We start from the raw sequence: 14,281 nt of genomic DNA, 5'->3' as shown, positions 1-14,281 counted from the left end.
GAGAGACCCAGAGGGGGCACAGAGAGAGACCCAGATGGGGGCACAGAGAGAGACCCAGATGGGGGCACAGAGAGAGACCCAGAGGGGGCACAGAGAGAGACCCAGATGGGCACAGAGACAGAGAGACCCAGAGATGGCACAGAGAGAGACCCAGAGGAAGGCACAGAGAGAGATCCAGAGGAGGCACAGAGAGACCCAAAGGGGCACAGAGAGAGACCCAGAGAGGGCATAGAGAGAGACTCGGGGGTACAGAAAGAGACCCAGAGGAGACACGGAGAGAGACTCAGAGGGGGCACAGAGAGAGACCCAGACGGGCACAGAGAGAGAGACCCAGAGGGGTCACAGAGAGAGACCCAGAGGGGACACAGAGAGAGACCCAGAGGGGGCACAGAGAGAGACCCAGAGGGGGCACAGAGAGAGACCCAGAGGGGGCACAGAGAGAGACCCAGACGGGCACAGAGAGAGAGACCCAGAGGGGACACAGAGAGAGACCCAGAGGGGACACAGAGAGAGACCCAGAGATGGCATAGAGAGAGACCCAGAGGGGGCATAGAGAGAGATCCAGACAGGGGCATAGAGAGAGACCCAGACAGGGGCATAGAGAGAGACCCAGAGGGGGCATAGAGAGAGACCCAGACAGGGGCACAGAGAGAGACCCAGACGGGCACAGAGAGAGACCCAGAGATGACAGAGACCCAGAGGGGGCACAGAGAGAGACCCAGAGGGGGCATAGAGAGAGACCCAGACAGGGGCATAGAGAGAGACACAGACAGGGGCATAGAGAGAGACACAGAGGGGGGCATAGGGAGAGACAGAGGGGGCACAGAGAGAAACCCAGAGTAAGGCACAGAGAGAGAGAGAGACCCAGAGGGGGGCATAGAGAGAGACAAAGGGGGCACAGAAAGACCCAGACAGGGGCACAGAGAGAGACCCAGAGGGGTCACAGAGAGAGACCCAGACGGGCACAGAGAGAGACCCAGAGATGACATAGACAGAGACCCAGAGGGGGCACAGAGAGAGACCCAGAGGGGGCACAGAGAGAGACCCAGACAGGGGCATAGAGAGAGACCCAGACAGGGGCATAGAGAGAGACACAGAGGGGGCACAGAGAGAAACCCAGAGGAAGGCACAGAGAGAGAGAGACCCAGAGGGGGGCATAGAGAGAGACAAAGGGGGCACAGAGAGAGACCCAGACAGGGGCACAGAGAGAGACCCAGACATGGGCACAGAGAGAGACCCAGACATGGGCACAGAGAGAGACCTAGAGGGGCACAGAGAGAGAGCCAGAGGGGGCACAGGGAGACCCAGAGGGGGCACAGAGAGAGCCAGAGGGGGCACAAAGAGACCCAGAGATGGCACAGAGAGAGAGACCCAGAGATGGCACAGACAGAGAGACCCAGAGGGGGCACAGAGATGGCACAGAGAGAGACCCAGAGGGGGCAGAGAGAGACCCAGACAGGGGCATAGAGAGAGACCCAGAGAGGGCATAGAGAGAGACTCGGGGGGGTACAGAAAGAGACCCAGAGGAGACACGGAGAGAGACTCAGAGGGGGCACAGAGAGAGACCCAGAGATGGTGAGAGATACCCAGAGGGGGACACAGAAAGAGACCCAGAGAGATGGCATAGAGAGATGGACACAGAGAGAAAGCCAGAGGGGGCACAGAGAGAGACCCAGAGATGGCACAGAGAGAGACCCAGACAGGGGCATAGAGAGAGACCCAGAGGGGGGCACAGAGAGACACCCAGATGGGGGCATAGAGAGAGACCCAGAGGGGGGCACAAAGAGAGACCCAGAGGGGGGCACAGAGAGAGAGACAGAGGGGGCACAGAGAGAGACCCAGTGGGGGCACAGAGAGAGACAGAGGGGGCAGAGAGAGAGACAGAGGGGGCAGAGAGAGACCCAGAAGGGGGCACAGAGAGAAACCCAGATGGGGAACAGAGAGAGACCCAGAGATGGCACAGAGAGAGACCCAGAGGATGCACAGAGGGGCACAGAGAGAGACCCAGAGGGGGAACAGAGAGAGACCCAGAGATGGCACAGAGAGAGAGACCCAGAGGATGCACAGAGGGGCACAGAGAGAGGCCCAGAGGGGGAACAGAGAGAAACCCAGAGTGGGCACAGAGAGAGAGACCCAGAGGTTCAAGTCAGTTTTAAAAATGTGCATGTCCACATCAGGTTCACCAGGAGGAATCTGCAGAAAGTAATGGTGACATACAGTGGCTTGCAAAAGTATTCGGCCCCCTTGAAGTTTTCCACATTTTGTCACATTACTGCCACAAACATGAATCAATTTTATTGGAATTCCACATGAAAGACCAATACAAAGTGGTGTACACGTGAGAAGTGGAGCGAAAATCATACATGATTCCAAACATTTTTTACAGATAACTGCAAAGTGGGGTATGCGTAGTTATTCAGCCCCCTGAGTCAATACTTTGTAGAACCACCTTTTTTGCTGCAATTACAGCTGCCAGTCTTTTAGGGTATGTCTCTACCAGCTTTGCACCTCTAAGGACTGAAATCCTTGCCAATTCTTTGCAAAACAGCTCCAGCTCAGTCAGATTAGATGGACAGTGTTTGTGAACAGCAGTTTTCAGATCTTGCCACAGATTCTCGATTGGATTTAGATCTGGACTTTGACTGGGCCATTCTAACACATGGATATGTTTTATTTTAAACCATTCCATTGTTGCCCTGGCTTTATGTTTAGGGCCGTTGTCCTGCTGGAAGGTGAACCTCCGCCCTAGTCTCAAGTCTTTTGCAGACTCCAACAGGTTTTCTTCCAAGATTGCCCTGTATTTGGCTCCATCCATCTTCCCATCAACTCTGACCAGCTTCCCTGTCCCTGCTGAATAGAAGCACCCCCAGAGCATGATGCTGCCACCACCATATTTGACAGTGGGGATGGTGTGTTCAGAGTAATGTGCAGTGTTAGTTTTCCACCACACATAGCGTTTTGCATTTTGGCCAAAAAGTTCCATTTTGGTCTCATCTGACCAGAGCACCTTCTTCCACACGTTTGCTGTGTCCCCCACATGGCGTGTGGCAAACTGCGAACGGGATGTCTTATGCTTGTCTGTTAACAATGGCTTTCTTCTTGCCACTCTTCCATAAAGGCCAGCTTTGTGCAGTGCACAACTAATAGTTGTCCTATAGACAAATTCCCCCACCTGAACTGTAGATCTCTGCAGCACGTCCAGAGTCACCATGGGCCTCTTGACTGCATTTCTGATCACCGCTCTCCTTGTTTGGCCTGTGAGTTTAGGTTGACGGCCTTGTCTTGGTAGGTTTACAGTTGTGCCATACTCCTTCCATTTCTGAATGAGTGCTTGAACAGTGCTCCGTGGGATGTTCAAGGCTTCGGAAATCTTTTTGTAGCCTAAGTCTACTTTAAATTTCTCAATAACTTTATCCCTGACCTGTCTGGTGTGTTCTTTGGACTTCATGGTGTTGTTGCTCCCAATATTCTCTTAGACAACCTCTGAGGCTGTCACAGTGCTGGATAGAAAAACAATGGAGAGCGTCTACTAGCAAATATCACAAAAGTTTATTGAATCAAAATGCGGTCACATAAAACTCCCTTATCCCCCCCTAAAATACACGGCCGTCACAGTGCAGCTGTATTTGTACTGACATTAGATTACACACAGGTGCACTCTATTTAGTCATTAGCACTCATCAGGCAATGTCTACTGGCAACTGACTGCACTCAGACCAAAGGGGGCTGAATAATTACGCACACCCCACTTTGCAGTTATATATTTGTAAAAAATGTTTGGAATCATGTATGATTTTCATTCCACTTCTCACGTGTACACCACTTTGTATTGGTCTTTCATGTGGAATTCCAATAAAATTGATTCATGTTTGTGGCAGTAATATGACAAAATGTGGAAAACTGCAAGGGGGCCGAATACTTTTGCAAGCCACTGGTTTGCAAAAGTATTTGGCCCCTCTTGAAGTTTTCCACATTTTGTCATATTATTTGTCATATTACTGCCACAAACATGAATCAATTTTATTGGAATTCCACGTGAAAGACCAATACAAAGTGGTGTACACATGAGAAGTGGAACAAAAATCATACATGATTCCAAACATTTAAAAAAAAAAAGTGAGGTGTGCATAATTATTCAGCCCCCTGAGTCAATACTTTGTAGAACCACCTTTTGCTGCAATTACAGCTTTTAGGGTATGTCTCTAGCAGCTTTGCAAATCTAGAGACTGAAATCCTTGCCCATTCTTCTTTGCACAACAGCTCCAGCTCACTCAGATTAGATGGACAGCGTTTGTGAACAGATATTGCCACAGATTCTCGATTGGATTTAGATCTGGACTTTGAGTGGGCCATTCTAACACATGGATAAGTTTTGTTTTAAACCATTGCATTGTTGCCCTGGCTTTATGTTTAGGGTCGTTGTCCTGCTGGAAGGTGAACCTCTGCCCCAGTCTCAAGTCTTTTGCAGACTCCAAGAGGTTTTCTTCCAAGATTGCCCTATATTTGGACACATCCATCTTCCCATCAACTCTGACCAGCTTCCCTGTCCTTGATGAAGAGAAGCATCCCCAGAGCATGATGCTGCCACCATGATATTTGACAGTGGGGATGGTGTGTTCAGTGTTAGTTTTCCGCCACACATAGCAATTTGCATTTTGGTCAAAAAGTTCCATTTTGGTCTCATCTGACCAGAGCACCTTCTTCCACATGTTTGCTGTGTCCCCCACATGGCTTGTGGCAAACTGCAAACGGGACTTCTCGTAGGCAACCTCTGAGGCTGTCACAGAGCAGCTGTATTTGTACTGACATTAGATTACACACAGGTGCACTCTATTTAGTCATTAGCACTCATCAGGCAATGTCTATGGGCAACTGACTGCACTCAGACCAAAGGGGGCTGAATAATTACGCACACCCCACTTTGCAGTTATTTATCTCACATGTACACCACTTTGTATTGGTCTTTCATGTGGAATTCTAATAAAATTGATTCATGTTTGTGGCAGTAATATGACAAAATGTGAAAGACTTCAAAGGGGCCGAATACTTTTGCAAATCACTGTAAGCCGGACACATCAGGATCTGTTCTGGAGTGCACCCTGTTATTTGTGTAAGCTGCAGTGTAATCACTTCTGTATTTTGTCATCAGTGTTTTCACAGAGCTCGTTCTTCAGCAGCAGCTGCAAAGAGAAACTGTAAATGGCATATAGCAGAATGCAGTGAATATTCAGGATACCCAGGATCAGAGACACTTCCCATATCTATATATTGCTGTATATTAATATGTAGCCCCGCCCTCCCAGTGATGTCACCGCCTAGGCTGTTTAGCTATGTGGAATTCACAACGCCCTTTCCCGGAAAATGTTAAGAGAACAGGTACATTTTCTACTGGCTTTAGAACTCTCGGTAAACATTCTGCAGAGCTGCACCTGACAGAATTGGGTTTGGCTCACACATAAAAAGGCCAGTCCAGGTCTGACAGTCTTTAACAGGCATCAGTTGTGTATATGGCTGTGTGCACACATAAAAGGTGTACATTTCTGGTCCAGTCGGGTAAAACTGATAGGACAGGACTGGAAATGTACAGTTTATTTGTGAAACAAGCAATGTCACCACCAGTGATGCATTTCATATACAGGGCCTCTTTAATGTGGCGGCTGCGGGGAGAGAGATGACAGTGTGTATGTATGAGCCCTTGCATTTATGTCAGCAGACACACAACTTCCCCCACGAAATTGCTGCAGTTACAAATGTTTTGGTATTTCTTTTGTTATCATTCAGAGATATTTCACACGAATGGTCGAAGAATATGGCATGGACACAATTATTGGCACCTTATTAGAGTTGTAGGAAATAGTCATTAATAACTGCACTGCATATGGAATTACAGCCATTAACCTCTCATGTCCCTTAAAGCGGACCCAAAACAAACATTTTTTTAATTCAAAATATTTAGTTGCACCATTCTGACACATACAAAGATAAACACTCCTTCAAGCCTATGAGCATTTCAGTGCATGCTTTTCACCCTCCTCTTTGCATAACTAGGGTTATACTGGGGGCAGCCATTAGCAATTCCTCCTTTGCCGGACACACCTACTCCACCAGTTTGCAGGATTATTTGCCGGCAATATGAAAGGAAGGGAGGGTTTTTTCCAATAAATGTAAAAAAAATTATATTTGTCATCATGCAGCTGAAAAAAGGCTGCTATTTATTATTATAATTTAGAAAATAGATTTTATTTCTGGAATCTTGTATTTTTAGTTTGGGTCCACTTTAAGTGCAGCCCATAACTCCTCCAGTCCCCCAAGTGCAGAAATCATTTACTTCCTGTAGCCTAGTAAATGCCCCTTTCCTTTTTCATTGTTGTGACCAGGACCTGGGACTTCCTTCATCAAGAATGTGTCCCTAACCACAGGGTAAATTGCTGCAAATGGGAATGTCACTAGTACACACAATACTCAGTGTGCTCAGTGTAGTCTGTGACTCGTGTATAAGTCGACCCCTATACTTTTATTTAGTAAATCAGACCTACATTTCTAGACTTATACTCGAGTATATACAGTTTGCAATAAATGAGTGACCGTAACAGCTTGTCCTTGCACCAAGGGTAAATACTTTATATTCATCCTAGGCGAGTGTCCATCTTCAGCTCCTAAATCTCAGAAAAATCTACTTCTATTCGGTCACTAAGGGACTGTAGGATCAACCAGGTACATGCTCCGGAATGTGCAATTATTATTTATTGCTGGGGGATGATTTATATACTTTTCCATCAATATAGAATTGAGTTTTATCCCGCAGCGAGAGCAAGCACTTATCCACGCGCGCTTTCCTTCATTGCACAAGCCAAAACTACTGTCTGTGCAGCTCAGAATAACTGCGCGCCGTTCCGGAACTTCTGAAGGGGGCGGGAGTTACAAGCGAATGGGGGAATGGGCACCTAAGACAAGGAGCAGTGCCAGGACACTACCGAAGAGGTCATCTAGCCCACCATTGGATTAATTTAATAGGTTTCCCCCACCTCAGGGGTACTTTAAAGCAATGGTTTAAAAAAAAAAAGGAAAGTTAGATACTTATTGATCGGTGGGTACCGGGAGGATCTGCCTCTGGACGATCCACTACTGAGGTAAGTATTCTAGTATATTTATTGTTTTCGCTCCAGGTACACTTTAAAGAGAACCTGTACTGAGTAAAATTATTTAAAATAAACACATGAGGTAACTTCAAATGAACATTACATAATTACCTTGCCATCAGTTCCTCTCCGAAGCTCACCATTTTCTTTTTACAGTGATCCCTTCCAGTTCTGACAACATTTTGTCAGAACTGAAATATATCAGTTGCTGTCAGTTGTATATCAGTTGCTGTCAGTTACAGCTGAGAGGAGAACTGATGTGTCCATGTTTCCCCATGGCTCAAATGGGCGATGTTACAGTTTAACAGTATGCTGACTAGGAAGCTGTTATGGGGTAATAGCCATTTTCAAAATGGAGGACGGAGAATTTCATTTATCACAGTGGACAAATGGGACACAGGAGAGGAAAAGGATATCGAGGAGTAGACTACACAGGAGGTAAGTATGACCTGTGTATGGTTATTTTGACTTTTAAGTTTCAATTCAGGTTTTCGTTAAGCAAGTTTATACATTTGGACTGTGTGGTTTATAGTTTAGATGGTTGGGTACAGTTTGTATCGTCAGTGTTGATATATGAAAACGTATTTGCCTGGAAACTCCGTGCAGTCCCGCCTCTATGTAGCGCAATGTTTGCGATGATCTGAACAAATGTTTTATCAGCAGAGTCACATTGTACAACGCTTGTAGGTAAGTTATACGCTATAGTTTCGGTTATTATTAAATAGAACAAACTTGTGTGTGAGAGAACTGCGGAATATATACGGCCATGTGGGTAGACTGATTACCAGTAACATGACCAGACCGCCCACAGCCACGCCTTATTTCCGCCACAGTCCTGAAACAATCTGAGCAGCGCAATCTCATTCCGTCTGTGCTTCGCTTGCGTTTCTCTGCAGAGAACACGTTTTCACAATAGCGAAGATCCGTTTGTTCACATGCGTGGCCGCAGACGTCCATTGTTGTGCGTTGTACGTGTAATAAGTCACCGTAGAACAGCGACACAGCCATGTGCGAGCTATAACATGAACGTTTATGGACTCTCATACCTCCTTTCAGATTTTACGACATTGCTCTGAAGCACCACTCTACACTGTGCAAACGTCATAACGCACATTACACAAATTGCGTAACAAGGATTATACACACACACACAACGTAAAGATTGCTGATGTAACGTGCTATTCGCTAATGGAGTTATATCAGCATCGTATACACTGTGTACAACGTGCGTTGCTAGTTTACGTTGCTATAGTTACGCCAGTCACCTGATCATATTCATCACCACCCTCGAGGTGAATTTCTGTGGGATAAATTGATCATCACCGTAATAACAGATCAGTCTTCTATAGATTCATAAAAACGTGGTGATCATAATTTTAACACTAAGGAAAAGGCTTGGTTAATGAGATGTCAGTCGTTCCAAGTCGATGCAGGATTATGCAAATTTTGTAGGCAAATTCATGCAGCTTGAAAATGGACCAATCAAACTCCAAATTGCTAGGATCCAATTGGTCCATTCTCAAGCTGCATAAAATTGCGTCGAAAATTGACGTAATCCTGCATCAACTCGGGAGGATTTGCATCTCACTGACCATCTCTACTAAGGATTGAAAGCAGGATGGTCAAGGAGATGCAAATCAAGCAGGTGCAGAATTATATTCATTTTGAAAGTAAACAAATGCAGCTTCAAAATGGACCAATCAAGTCCCCCCCAGGTTTAACCCTTTCCCTGCCAAGCACGTACTAGGTATGTTAATTGTCATTTTGTCCGCCAGGAAGCATTGGGTAGGGGGGCCGACATCATTCCTCCCTCCCTCCACATGGGCGCCCATCCTCTGCCTCCCTGCAGAGCTGGAGCAGCGGTGCGGTGTGTAATTACTTACCTGATCGCTGGCTCCATGACCATGTCCCATGCTGGCAGCCGTCTCCTCTCTCTCCTTCCTGTATGACGCGTGATACAGAGATCGGAAGAGCAGATGTCTGCGGAAGGGGACACCACATGGAGCGAGCGATCGGGTGAGTAACTACACACCAACCGCTGCTCCAGCTCTGCAGGGGGCCATAGGAGGGGGGCCCATGTGGAGGGAGGGTGGATGATGTAGTTTCCCCTCCCCGCAGTGACCCCATCCATACAAGGGCACCTATTCCAGCCTACCTATACTGGCTGCACCAATATCTGGCTACCTGTATTGGTGGCACCTATACCTGGCTGCACCTATACCTGGCTACCTATACTGGCTGCTCCTATACCTGACTACCTGAACTGGGGGCATCTATTTCTGGCTACCTATACAGGCTGCACCTATATCTGGCTACCTGTACTGGCGGCACCTATTCCAGGCTACCTATACTGGCTGCACCTATACCTGACAACCTGTATTGGTGCACAGGGTGTATGTTGTACCTACTTACCGTCTGCAGCTACTTGTGTCATATAGTGGGAGAGGCAAATTAGGGGAGTCTGAGTCTCTGTGCTACTCATATGGGCTGGAGTGGGGACTTCACAATGTATTGAATCCCCATCCAGAAGCAGAGTCTACCTTTCTCTTACCCCCTATATATCTAGCCCTATCCACTTATGACACTATTGTGCTGGTGAGATACACACCAGCACAAGTGATTTTCTTCTATGTATACAGTTTTGTTGCTCACCATTTGGTTTTAATAACTAATAAAAGTTATGTTTTAGTGCATTAGGGGCCTATTCCGCTAGGAAATTGTATTTGTAAGCTATTCCCCAGAGTACTTCATTAGTGTTTTTTTGCACCTATACCTGACTACCTGTACTGGGGGCATCTATTGCTGGCTACCTATACAGGTGGCACCTATATCTGGCTACCTGCACTAACAGCACCTATTCCAGACTACCTATACTGGTTGCACCTATATCTGTTACCTTTATTGGTGGCACCTATTCCAGGCTACTTATACATATCTTATATCGTTGGATTCAGCAGAATCAGGGCTTTTACAACATTTAGGACAAATCGGCTAGCACGGAAGGGTTAAACTGATTGGTCCATATTCAAGCTGCATATATGCATTCAGAATTTGCATAATGTTACATCAATCACAATTATTTGCACCTGATTGACTATCCCTAGTGACGTGTATCTCTCCTGTCTCCACACAGCGACCTCTGGTGGTGAGTATAAATAGTCATATTAACGATGCAGTTGGTATTATTTAAATAAATATAATAGTTTGCGAGGAGACTCGGTCAGATCAGCATCCATCTCAGAGCCCTCCGACATGTGACATCCAGTCTCCAGGGGCGTCCGTTACGCAGATTTTTCATCTCACAGGTACCTGGGAATCTATCCTGTCCATTAAGGTGGCCTCCATAATTCTCCCATAGGGTGGCTGCCTGGAAGAGGTCCTAACCCTGAAAAAGGTCCTCGCTGAACCAACATGGTCAGGGAAGAAGAGAAGTTCTAAGCAAAGAATGGAAAGAGTACCAGAGAGCAAAGCAGGGCTGTGGAGTCGAAGCCGAGGATTCAGAGCAATTTTTGTGCACCTGGAGTCCACATAAATTAAATAAATCACTTTTTTTGTAACCTTGACACCGTCAGTCAATTACCAAGTTTGTGAGCTTTGAGGTCCTTGGCAACAATAATGTGATAATGGAAGCAGTCTACGTTTTTCCATTGAAATCAATGAAAGAAACTGATTGGCTGTTTGTGGTTCCGCCCCCCTTTTCTGAATTTAAAACCCAGTCATCTAATGATGACCGACTAGCAGGTTTGAGGCTTCTGCCATTAAATAGTTACATAGTTATTTTGGTTGAAAAAAGACAAACGTCCATCGAGTTCAACCAGTACAAAGTACAACTCCAGCCCGTCCCCCACATACCCCTGTTGATCCAGAGGAAGGCGAAAAAAACCCCACAAGGCATGGTCCAATTAGCCCCAAAAGGGAAAAATGCCTTCCTGACTCTAGATGGCAATCTGATAAAATCCCTGGATCAACATCATTAGGCATAACCTAGTAATTGTAGCCATGGATGTCTTTCAACGCAAGGAAAGCATCTAAGCCCCTTTTAAATGCAGGTATAGAGTTTGCCATAACGACTTCCTGTGGCAATGCATTCCACATCTTAATCACTCTTACTGTAAAGAACCCTTTCCTAAATAAATGGCTAAAACGTTTTTCCTCCATGCGCAGATCATGTCCTCTAGTCCTTTGAGAAGGCCTAGGGACAAAAAGCTCATCCGCCAAGCTATTATATTGCCCTCTGATGTATTTATACATGTTAATTAGATCTCCTCTAAGGCGTCTTTTCTCTAGACTAAATAAACCCAGTTTATCTAACCTTTCTTGGTAAGCGAGACCTTCCATCCCACGTATCAATTTTGTAGCTCGTCTCTGCACCTGCTCTAAAACTGCAATATCTTTTTTGTAATGTGGTGCCCAGAACTGAATTCCATATTCCAGATGTGGCCTTACTAGAGAGTTAAACAGGGGCAATATTATGCTAGCATCTCGAGTTTTTATTTCCCTTTTAATACAATACAATACAATAACATTTCTATAGCGCTTTTCTCCCATAGGACTCAAAGCGCTTAGGCTCTCTCAGATTCAGTAATTAGTAGGATGAAGTATTCACACAACAAAAGTTATATTTCTGCAAATGCCAGACTGAACAGGTGGGTTTTCAGTCTGGATTTAAACACGTCCAGGGATGGGGCTGTCCTGATCTGTTGAGGTAAGGAGTTCCAAAACGTAGGGGCAGCATGACAGAAGGCTCTGGGACCAAAAGTTTCTAAGTGGACTCTGGGTATGACTAGATTATTAGAACCTGTGGATCTGAGAATGCGGGGATTGCTACACATCCCAAAATTTTGTTCGCTTTAGCTGCAGCGGCTTGGCATTGAGTACTATTATTTAACTTGTTGTCGATGAGTACTCCTAAGTCCTTCTCCAAGTTTGATGTCCCTAACTGTATCCCATTTATTTTGTATGGTGCTAGACCATTGGTACGACCAAAATGCATGACACTACATTTGTCAACATTGAACTTCATCTGCCATGTATGTGCCCATATAGCCATCCTATCCAGATCCTGTTGCAATATGACACTATCTTCCTGAGAGTTGATGATTCTGCACAATTTTGTATCATCTGCAAAAATAGCAACATTGCTCACTACTGCATCTACTAGGTCATTAATAAATAAATTGAAGAGCACTGGACCCAGTACAGACCCCTGTGGGACCCCACTGCTAACAGTCTCCCATTTTGAGTACGATCCATTGACCACAAGTCTTTGTTTTCTGTCCATTAGCCAGTTCCCTATCCATGCACACAAACTCTTCCCCAGTCCTTGCATCCTCAACTTTTGCACCAGACTTCTGTGGGGAACAGTGTCGAAGGCCTTTGCAAAGTCCAAGTATATCACATCTACAGCATTCCCAATATCCATATTAGCATTCACTACCTCATAAAAGCTGAGCATGTTAGTCAAACAGGACCTGTCTTTAGTAAACCCATGTTGATGCTGAGAAATAAGATTATTTTCTACTATGAAGTCATGTATTGCATCTCTTAGTAACCCCTCAAATAGTTTGCATACAACTGATGTTAAGCTTACAGGTCTATAATTTCCTGGATCAGATTTTTTGCCCTTCTTAAATAATGGGAAAACGTGGGCTGTACGCCAATCCACTGGGACTCTGCCAGTTGCAAGAGAGTCACAAAAGATAAGATAAAGGGGCTTAGCTATAACTGAACTTAATTCCCTTAGGACCCGAGGATGCATGCTATCCGGGCCAGGTGCCCTGTCTATTTTTAATTTATTTAGTCTTGCCTTTACTTCTTCCTGCGTTAAGTATTTAATAATACAGTTAGAAGATTGAGACTCTTCTGCCTCTGTAATTTGCAACAGTGCTGTTTCCTTTGTGAAGACAGAAGCAAAGAAAGCATTTAATAACTCTGCCTTACCTTGGTCATCCACCATTGAGTTCCCACCCTCATCCTTTAGGAGTCCTATACAGTCAACCTTTCTTTTTTTAGAGTTGATGTACTTGTAAAGCAGCATCTACACGAGTAGAAGAGGCCGCGATGCTCCTTATCAATCGAGCCGCTGATGCGGCTCGATTGATAAGATCCGACAGGACGGATCTCCGCACCGCCGATTCCCTGCTCGCTCCCCACGAGGGGACAATGGCAGGGAATCGAGCGGAAGATAAGCGGCGCCGGCGGGGACGAGCGGGGATTCGAGTGCGGCGCATGCGCTGCGAGCGGGGACACGGCGGGCACGCGGAAGAGCCGCCGGATCGCAGCCTCATCTATCCGTGTAGATGAGGCTTAAAACTTTTTTGGGTTAGATTTGATATCCCTAGCGATTTGATTTTCAGCTTCGATCTTTGCCAGCCTAATTTCTTTTTTACAATTTTTATTGCACTCCTTATAATTGCTTAGTGCAGCCTCGGTCCCCTCCTGTTTTAGGACCTTATAGGCATTCCTTTTCCTCTTCATTTTATCCCTAAGCTTTCTATTCATCCATAGAGGCCTTTTTTTATTCCTAGACATTTTGTTTCCATATGGGATATACATACTACAATATTGATTGAGAATAAGTTTAAAAGCTTGCCATTTCCCTTCAGTGTCCTCCCCTTGTAGTACATTATCCCAGTTCACCAAACTTAGTGCCTGCCTAATTTGATTGAACTTTGCTTTCCTAAAATTCATAGTTTTAGTGGTCCCGCTGCCTCGTGGTCTATCAGTCACCAGATCAAACGTTATGATGTTGTGATCACTATTTCCCAAATGTTCTTGAACCTGCACATTTGATACATTATCTGGTCTATTAGAAATGATCAGATCCAGTAACGCATTCCCCCTAGTTGGTTCCGTTACCATTTGAGTCAAGTAATTATCCTGTAGTGCTGCCAGAAATCTGCTGCTTTTACCAGAATGGGTAGCCTCAATACCCCAGTCAATGTCTGGAAAGTTGAAGTTGCCCATAATTATGACCTCATTTTTACTTGCAGCTTTTTCAATCTGCTGTAGTAATCACAGTTCTGCAGCTTCATTAATATGAGGTGGTCTGTAGCATACCCCAATAAGCAATTGGCAAGTTTTATTTCCACCATGAATATCTATGCGCTTTGAGTCCTATGGTAGAAAAGCGCTTTACAAAT

The sequence above is a fragment of the Hyperolius riggenbachi genome, chromosome 12 (genome assembly GCF_040937935.1).
Source record: "Hyperolius riggenbachi isolate aHypRig1 chromosome 12, aHypRig1.pri, whole genome shotgun sequence".
NCBI classification, from domain to species: Eukaryota; Metazoa; Chordata; class Amphibia; order Anura; family Hyperoliidae; genus Hyperolius; species Hyperolius riggenbachi.
This window is presented reverse-complemented; position numbering follows the sequence as displayed.